Raw genomic sequence first — 9,773 nt, 5'->3', positions numbered from 1 at the left:
AGATAAATACTCTCCAACAAGAGTCAGCCTCAATTCTGGGCTTTGTGCAGAACACAAAAATCCTTTAGTTTAAATTCTCCCCAGTAGAGTTATTTTTCATAAAAAATAATAAATTAATCAAAAGCCTCAAGCTTGGGCCTCATTCAAGCCAGCTAAAAAATCAAATCTTTCAAACAATAGATAGACATAGCTCATCTTCATAGGTAGATATTTCTCTTATCTCACCACAAACAAACAATCATTTCAAACAATCATCATTTCAAACAAATCATCATTTCAAATATTCTCCCATTTAGGACTCGTGAAAGGCATGCTCCGGCAACACACCCAGACTTGTACGACCCTTTCTCTAATTTGGTTGAGAATCTTTCATTTTAGAGGCACGATGGCTGTCATACTTGATCAACCAAGTAGACTCCCCTCTTAATGAAACATCATTTTTTTAGCTTTTCTGTCACTTTAAAATGATTGTGGTGGAATAGTAGAAATACCTCTCAGTAAAGATGATTTCATGTCTCTTTATTGTAAACAGAGATTTAATTCAAAGCTTCAACGTTGGGCTTCAAGCAAGGCACCATAAATCATTTAAAATCCCTAATTAGTTCCCCGAACTACATTAAGCTCTGACTTCCACTAGGGATATGTAGGCATGAGGTTCACAAGGAATCTCAGCGAGCTAATAAAATACCAAAAATAGTCAGTTTGTATGTCTGTCTTTTTTTAAATCAATTCAATTCTCTCTCCTAACACAAAGGAGAAACTTTCCCAATCATTAGCAGTAAACACAATCACAATGACACAGAGAAGGTTCCCGTAGAGTACTACGGATATATAGGGTGCTTAAACTCTTCCCTATGTATAACCGACCTCCCGAACTCCAGAATTTCTAGTCTAGGTGAATCCCCGCACTTAGCAAACTCCTAGGGTTAATTTGAGATCTTTTTCCCCTCTCCTATTCGTTAGAACAATTAAAATGTTCGTGTGATATCGTAGGAAGAGCTGAAACAAAATTCATCCCGCCACGGGCGCATTCTCCTTCCAAATTTCGCGTGAAGGGTCTAGCGTGCCGTCCTCCCAAGTGAAACGGGGAGGTAAAAAAACAACACCACAGTGCATAATTGATTTGATCATCAAATTTGAAAATTTGAGACAAATTAAAAACTAAGGTTGTTCTTTATTGAGATAAGGTTATATTATTTTGTAACTATTATATTGAAAATTAACATTGTTGTAATGTTATTGTGCAGTTGTTTTGAGAAGAATAAATCATTGAATACTCGGATTAAGGATCTTGTTGATAGAATGACTTTGGAAGAGAAAATCGGTCAAATGCTTCAAATTGAGCGCACGATTGCTTCCGCTGATATGGTGAACAAGTATTACATTGGTAAGTATTGGTTAATAATATGATTATTCATTGTGAATCTGAATTGCGACGCCAATGTTTATGATATTTAACCGCGTGAAAAAATTACTTCAGGGAGTCTTCTAAGTGCTGGTGGAAGTGTTCCTAAGGACAATGCAACTACAAATGATTGGGTTGATATGGTGAATGAGTTTCAGAAAGGTGCATTGTCGACTAGGCTTGGAATTCCGATAATATATGGAGTTGACGCTGTTCATGGTCATAACAATGTTTATAATGCTACTATTTTTCCTCATAATATCGGTTTAGGAGCTACAAGGTAAATAAATAACGATTATAATTATATTTATTTTTGTTCCATAATGGAACCAAAGTTATCAGTAAATGAGGAGTTAGAGCTTAATGTGAAATGATTATGAGGTTTTGACGTGATAGAAAAGGAGTTGACTTGCTATATTATCATTTCAATGTTATTGGGCCTTTGCCTATTAGGTCTTGTGGGCCACTCAAAATAATTATGTTTTGTTATGTTTTTTGTATTGATGATTTAGTCTCTTTGAATCTACAGGGATCCTCAATTTGTGAAGAAGATTGGTGATGCAACTGCTCTTGAAGCAAGAGCGACTGGAGTTTCATATCTCTTTGCTCCTAGCATAGCGGTAATTAAGATAATCCAAATTACATATATGTCAACTGTACATTACAAAAGATATTTGTTTGTTCAAATTCTTCTATGTTGTATCATTATAGTGTGCTTATTACCACTATTTGACAATATTCATCTAACTTATAAGGGTCGTCTTTGAGGGTGTGTAAAATATCGCATGTAAATATTTCGTTACATTTAAGTTATAATTAACCAACACAGTATGTTAGAAAACTTAAGACGGTCTTGCTTATAAAGTATATGTTTGTATAGGTTTGTAGAGATCCAAGATGGGGTAGATGTTATGAAAGTTATAGCGAAGATCATAAAATTGTTCAAGATATGACCGAGATCATTATAGGACTACAAGGTGATATACCTCCAAATTCACATAAGGGTGTTCCATATGTTGCTAGAAATAAGAAAGTAGCAGTTTGTGCAAAACACTATGTTGGTGATGGTGGAACGACAAAAGGAATCAATGAGAATAACACAGTTATATCAAGACATGAATTGCTTAGCATTCACATGCCAGCTTACTATGGCTCAATTATTAAGGGTGTCTGAACAATCATGGTTTCTTACTCAAGCTTGAATGGACAAAAAATGCATACTAATTACGATTTAATCACAAGATTTCTCAAGAACACGCTCCGTTTTAAAGTAACACTTTACTTCATAAATCTCTCATTTCATATATCAAATATTGGTGTATATCAGTATATGTATGCTTAAATATTTGTGTTTATATTTTGTAGGGTTTTGTCATATCATATTTTTTTGGAATTGACAAGATAACTTCACCTATTCATGCTAACTACACACATTCAATTGAAGTCGGAATCAATGTCGGTATTGACATGGTAAACTATGGTTGTTTTCAATTTTGCTGAGTAGTATTTTTATAGTTAGGAATCAAAGTTTTCTTTTTGGAAACTTGACGTCCGGCTCTAGGACTAACTAATCTCAGGGACACCAATTTTACCATCCATTTACTAAGGTCCCTTTTAAATCCAGAACAAGAGTTTTGTATGAACTGACCTAACTAAGGATTCATCAATAATCAAACTTGATATTCCAATGCTTACAAACACTCACATTCTTTTCGTATAAACCAATGATTTCATACATAGAAAATATGGTCTTTTTAATACTAAATGCTGTAATGCTGCAGGTAATGACTGCAACTGGCTTCCCAGAATTCATAAATGGCTTATCTTTACTAGTGAAAACAAATGTTGTATCTATGAAAAGAATTGATGATGCGGTGAAGAGAATTTTGAGAGTCAAGTTTGTGATGGGTTTATTTGAAAAAGCATTGGTTGATTATAGTCTTGCAGACCATCTCGGAAGCCAGGTTAGTCGACCAACTTTGAGTTAAATATGTTTTTAGTCCCTACAAAATTAAAGAACTATATATTTGCAACATAATTTGACAGGAGCATAGAGAATTGGCTAGAGAAGCTGTGAGGAAATCGTTGGTACTATTAAAGAACGGTGAAAGCGCTGATAATACAATTCTTCCTCTTCCAAAAAAGGCTCGAAAAATACTTGTTTCTGGAATTCATGCTGATAATCTAGGCTATCAATGTGGTGGATGGACGATTAGATGGCAAGGACTTAGCGACAACAACATTACTAGTGGTACGACAATTCTGAGTGCGATAAAAAATACAGCTGACAAAGACACTAAGATAGTCTATCAGGAAAATCCATCTCCCGAGTATGTAAAATCAAATGATTTTTCATATGCGATTGGGGTAGTCGGAGAGACACCATATGCGAAAACAAATGGAGACAGTTTAAACTTAACGATATCAGGTAATGGAGTAGAAACAATAAACAATGTATGCAGCGGAGTGAAATGTGTGGTTGTATTAATAACTGGTAGACCGGTGGTTATATTACCATATATTGACATAATTGAAGGAATTGTTGCAGCTTGGCTTCCTGGTAGTGAAGGTTATGGTGTTACAGATGTTTTGTTTGGTGATTATGGATTTAGTGGTAAACTTCCAAGGACATGGTTTAAGAGTGTTGATCAGTTACATATGAATGTTGGTGATTCTCATTATGATCCTTTGTTTCCATTTGGATTTGGTCTTTCTACTCAAGGTCTTAAGTTTGCTTAGAGCTTATTAGTGCTTGAATTAGTTGGGTGTTGTGTCATATGTCTTGATTATGTGAAATCTAAGTGCAAAAATTTCATAAGTTGGGTGTTGTGTCATATAAGTGTGGATCTGTAAGCTATTTAGGTAATAAAATATCAAATAAAGTCAATAGTTTTCATAAGTTATCCAAACATGCCCTGGCTAGTAAAACGGTACCCTAAAGGCGAAAAAAGAATCAATCATGTCATATTCATATATTCTACATTGCAACCAGAATCAATGTTAAATAAAACTCTATCAAGTTATTTACTCTCAATATGGATATTTACATAATATTATGGTATATTAATCCAAAAGAAGTTTATCAAACAAGGACCTTAGAGTTTATCTAAATTCCCCCGTCACCCTTCAAATTAAATTTGGCATCCTTTAATTTATTAATAGTGTTACTTTTTGTAATACAATGATAGTGACTAACTTTATGTAAAAAGAAAAATCTTCTTATGGGATAATGTTTGAAAATAATAATCTCTTTCATTGCAAATTATAAGAAATTTTCATTTACTTATGTTTTTTAATGAGTTTGAGATGAATTTTCTAGGTTTTAGATGAATATTAATGAATGTGATGATGAAGATGATAAAGGAGATGAGGGAAAAAGTTGAAGTTATATAAAAAAAGTTAGGTGTTAATGGTTTATTGTTACCTTCAGTAGACTATCAATTTTTATTGTTACGCAAAAAAATTAGCACATAAGTGAATAAAAATTTCTTTTAATTTGAAAAGAAAGAGATTATTATTTTAAAACATTCTCCCATCAAACAAGTTAGTATATTTTTTACATAACATTTTCCTCAATAATGACCTTTATCTCACGGTCAAGTGACTTAAATCTCTAAAGGATTTTTCCGAAACATCACATAAAAGTACATATATATTCCTAAAAATGCTCTCAGAGAATCGTCAGTGATCGTGAGAGACAAAGTTCATAACTTCACATACACCACATTTCTTAAAACCCCGACCTTAAAAACACTTCTAAATGGAATTAAATCACTATCTGTTTAAATTTTCCACTCCCACCCTATTTGTTCCCTCCGACAAACACTTCCGCTTCTACTACAACTTTCCTTATAGAACATTTGGGGTGAAGTTTTGTCCTTCCGCACCGACATTGGTGATGCTTATGAAATGATTGTTAATGCAAACAATTGCTTTGTGAAGCTTGTTGACGAGATTGTGGGTGAGTTTTATAGGGTTCTAAAAGACCAAGGTATGGAGGAATGAAAAGACAAGTTTTTAAAAATTAATAAGGGGAAGAAAATGGTTGGTTATTTGGGTGATTAACCGAATGGATAGAAACCAAGACTTTTTGTTTCATGTACTCACTCTTAGGAAAACTCAATATCATTATAACCTTGGGGTCGACAACACTAGTGAACATTTTCAACATGTTCGATTGAAAAATATTTTTCAGGGTTTGAGATGAATTTTTTGGGCTTTAGATGAATGTTATGGTGAAGATGATGAAGCAGAAGAGTGGAGAAGATGAAGTTATATCAAAATTATCACGTGTTAATAACTCATTGTTAGATTTAGTAGACTATTAGCTCCCAACCGTATGATATTTCTGAAAAGAGAAAATGGTTAAAAAAATATATAGTCTATTATGGAAACTCAACAATATTGTTTCACCAAAGATATTTAAGGTTAAAATTTAACAAAGCGAACTAAGTTAACTAATATAATAGTTTTTTATGTACTAATACATAACGTTTAATAAATAAGGGACTAAAGTGAAATCTTAAATTAAGTTAAGGAACCGTGGAATTAATTAAGAAATTTATGAAATATCAGACGTTTGGAAATTGATAGTCTGTTGAATGTAACAAGGAACTATCAACACATAATATTTTTTATATAACTTCATTTCTTTCCCTCTTCTACTTCATCATCTTCAGTATCAGATTCATCAATATTCATCTCAAACTCATAAAATTCATCTCCAACCATAAAAAAAGAGCATAGGTGAGTGAAAACTTATGATGATTTGTAATGAAAGAGATTATTACTTTAAAATATTCTCCCATTCAAATATGTTAGTATTTTTTTTACATAAAATGATCTTCAAAAATGACCTTTAATTCAATGTGAATTTATTAAATTTCAAAAGGATTTTGCCACCACATCACATAAAAGTATATATATGGTCCTCAATATGCTCTTAGAGAAGCGTTAGTGGTAGTGAGAGACAAAGTTCACAACTTCACATTTACCACCGTTTTCCATCAACAATAACCATTTCATACCATTCTCCATATTTCTTAAAACTCTAACTGTGGTGTCATTTTTTTACCTCCCTATTTCACTTGGGAGGACGGCACGCCGAACCTTTCACGCGAAATTTGGAAGGAGAGAGGCGCCCTTATGGGATGAAATTTATTTCAGTTCTTCCTACGATAGCACACGAACTTTTCACCTAATCAGATGTTCTAGAGTCCGGGAGGTCGGTTATACATAGGGAAGGTTTTAAGCACCCTACATATCCGTAGTACTCTACGAGAACCTTCTCTGTGTCTATGTGTTTGTGTTTGCTATTTAAATGGGAAAGTTTCTCCTTTGAGTTAGGAGAGAGAATTGAATTGAAATGAAAGACAGATGAACTGATTGTTTTTGGTTTTTGATTAGCTCGCTGAGATTCCTTATGAATCTCATGCCTACATATCCCTAATGGAAGTCAGAGCTTTTTGTAGTTCGAGGAACTAATTAGGGAAATGAATTGACTTTGGGTGCCTTGTTTGAACTCAAGGTTGAAGTTTGAATTAAATCTGTGTTTACAGGAAAGAGACATGAAGTCATCTTTATAGAGAGGTATTTCTACTATTCCACCACAAACATTTGAAGTGATTGAAAAGCGTGGTTCGTTTCATAAGAGAAGGACCTTACTTGAGTGTGTGCAAGTATGCTAGTCGCAGTCTCTTGAATGAAAGAACGATTCTCAACCAGTTTAGGGAAAGGAAATAAGTCTGGGTGTGTGTTCCTCAAAGCATGCCTTTCAAAATCCTAAATGGGAGAATGTTTTGAAATTAAAATGAAAATGTTTATATTTTTTAATGTGGTGAAATAGGAGAAATATCTCTTCGTAGAGAAAAATAATGTCTATCTATTGTATAAAAGATTTGAATTTGACAGGCTTGTATGAGGCCTAAGCTTGAGGCTTAAAAGAGTTTTGATTGACCCTGGGAGATGACTCCACTAGGGATTGACTTTTGACTGAAGAAATTTGTGTTCTGTATGAAGCCCAGAATTGTGGCTAACTCTAACTGGAGAGTGTTTATTTTATTTGACTGTAAGATTTATTTGGTGTTCTGTACAAATCCCAGAATTGTGGATGACTCTAGCTAGGGAGACATTTTTTTTCTGCCTTGTACAAAGCTCAAGGTTGTGGTAGACTCAGTGAGGAAAAAATTCAAAGGATATGAATCTTTTGACACAGAGGAGGATGTTTATCTGCCTTGTACAAAGCCCAAGGTTGTGGCTAATCTTGATGGGGGGAAAGGCTCACTGTGGAGACTCTATTATCTGCCTTGTACAAAGCCCAAGGTTGTGGCTAACTTAGTTGAGGATTACTCAGTTGTGCAGAGATTGATGAAGGATGACCCTACTAGGGAATTTGCTTTTATTAAGCAGGGATTAATGACAGAAATCTCAGATTTAAAGGTTGACCTTACTAGGGATATTGTTTTATTGAGTAATTGAGACTAACCCAGGGCTGACTTTGGATTATGAAGGATTGATTGGAGGTTGACCCTTTCCAGGGAATGAAATGAAGGAATGGTGGAGGCTAACCCTTTCCTGGGGATTTTAGATTTATGAAGGAAGTATTGGAAGCTAACCATTTCTAGGGAATGAAATGAAAGAATGATGGAGGCTAACCCTTTCCAGGGGAATTTCTGAAATGAAGGTATTGATTTTAGAGGCTGACCATTTCTAGGGAATTTTATGAAAGATTGATGGAGGCTAACCCTTTCGAGGGGAATTTTGACTTATGAAAGAATGATTGAATTCTTGTTTAAAGCCCAAGATTAAGGCTGACCTTGCTGAGGAAATTCCAGATATGGAATCTAGACTCTGCTAAAGAGAACACTTACTGAAGATTGAAGATATGGGTGACAGAGACTGTCCATGTCTCTCATTCCAAAAGGTGAATTCAATACTGAGATTGAGACATTCTTGGCTTATTTAAAGTTTGGTTTGAAGAATAGAAGAATCTCACCACGGTAGGCTAAAATGTGACTAAAGATTTGTTCCTATGGGTCATACCCTAATTTTTGACCCTAAGATCACACATCATTTGCATACTAATCATCAATCAAGAAGTTTTAACTCAGAGCTCTACATGTAATGTTGTGCCCAATTCATCTGCAAGGGAATCATCGAGCACCCATGTTTTAGTCTTGTATATATTGTTTACTAACCAAAATACCAAAAATATTGCCTTGTGCTTTTGTGTGTTTGTGTTTTGTAGGTACCAAGTCAAAATACCCATCAAAAGGAGCATTTTTCAACAATTTCACTGTGCAAATCGATTTGCATAAGGTGTAAATCGATTTACACAACTGATTCTGCACCAGATTTTGCTTCTGCCATCAGTACAAATCGATTTGCATAATGTGCAAATCGATTTACATAACTGTTTTTGCCCCAGATTTTGCCTTTTTCAGCAATGTAAATAGATTTGCATAAAGTGTAAATCGATTGCACCAGTGCGAATTTGGAAAAATGAAGGCAAATTTCAGCTTTTTGAAGTGTTGACATCATTTGCAAGCATGGGAAGCATGACTTAGTTCTTACATTTAATTATCTACATCATTTAATCATAAACCCTCATGTGATTGCATCAAGACCATTGGATTTCATTTTTGGCTCCAAATCCTTTTCCCAAGCCTAATTCTATTTTCCAATCCTAACTCCAAGCCACAAAATTTCCCAAGCCTAAGTGCTATAAATTGAGGCATTCCCCTCATCATTTTTCAAGCTTTGATAGCCAAGAAAACTCTTGCTCTTTCTCTCATCACCTATTCCAAACCCCTCACTCAAAGCTCTCATTTCTTCCACAAAATTAGTGAGTTACATCTTGAACCTCACTAATTTAGAGCTAAACCTCAACATAAACACTAGTTTCTTCATCAATTGTGAGAGATCAAGGCTTGTGGTTGTGTGTTCTTGAAGAAGATTCAAAGTTTGTGAAGATTTGGTAAAATTCTAGATCCTTTCCATGATCCAAGATGTGATCCATTGTTATTTATGCTTGATGCACCTTTGGTGCTACATTGATGAGTTTTCCTTGCTTACTTGATACATTTTCGTGCACAAATTGATCCAAGATCACAAGGTGTTTGGTTTTATGTTTAAACAAGTTTTCTTCTCTTTATTTGCTGTTTTTTTTTTAAAACTGTGTTGTGCAAATCGATTTACATCTGGTGCAAATCGATTTACACAACTGAAAAACTGCGCAGATTTGAAAACAGAGTTATGTAAATCGATTTACACTCTGTGCAAATCGATTTACACCTGAGCAGATTGTGTTTTTTGCCTTTTTTAACTTGTTTTTGGTTCTAACTCATCTTCTACTCCATTCTTTTGATAT

At 34.3% G+C, this 9,773-nt stretch overlaps 1 pseudogene; it reads left to right on the top strand.

Annotated features, from left to right (window-relative positions):
- Nucleotides 1-1,247: 1,247 nt before the first annotated feature.
- LOC131640434 (uncharacterized) lies at nt 1,248-4,144 on the top strand (annotated as a pseudogene).
- Nucleotides 4,145-9,773: the final 5,629 nt, after the last annotated feature.

This window comes from Vicia villosa, unplaced genomic scaffold (assembly GCF_029867415.1).
Source record: "Vicia villosa cultivar HV-30 ecotype Madison, WI unplaced genomic scaffold, Vvil1.0 ctg.003125F_1_1, whole genome shotgun sequence".
Taxonomy (NCBI): Eukaryota; Viridiplantae; Streptophyta; class Magnoliopsida; order Fabales; family Fabaceae; genus Vicia; species Vicia villosa.
The sequence above is the reverse complement of the archived record's forward strand: the minus strand, read 5'-3'. Positions and strand labels throughout refer to the sequence as shown.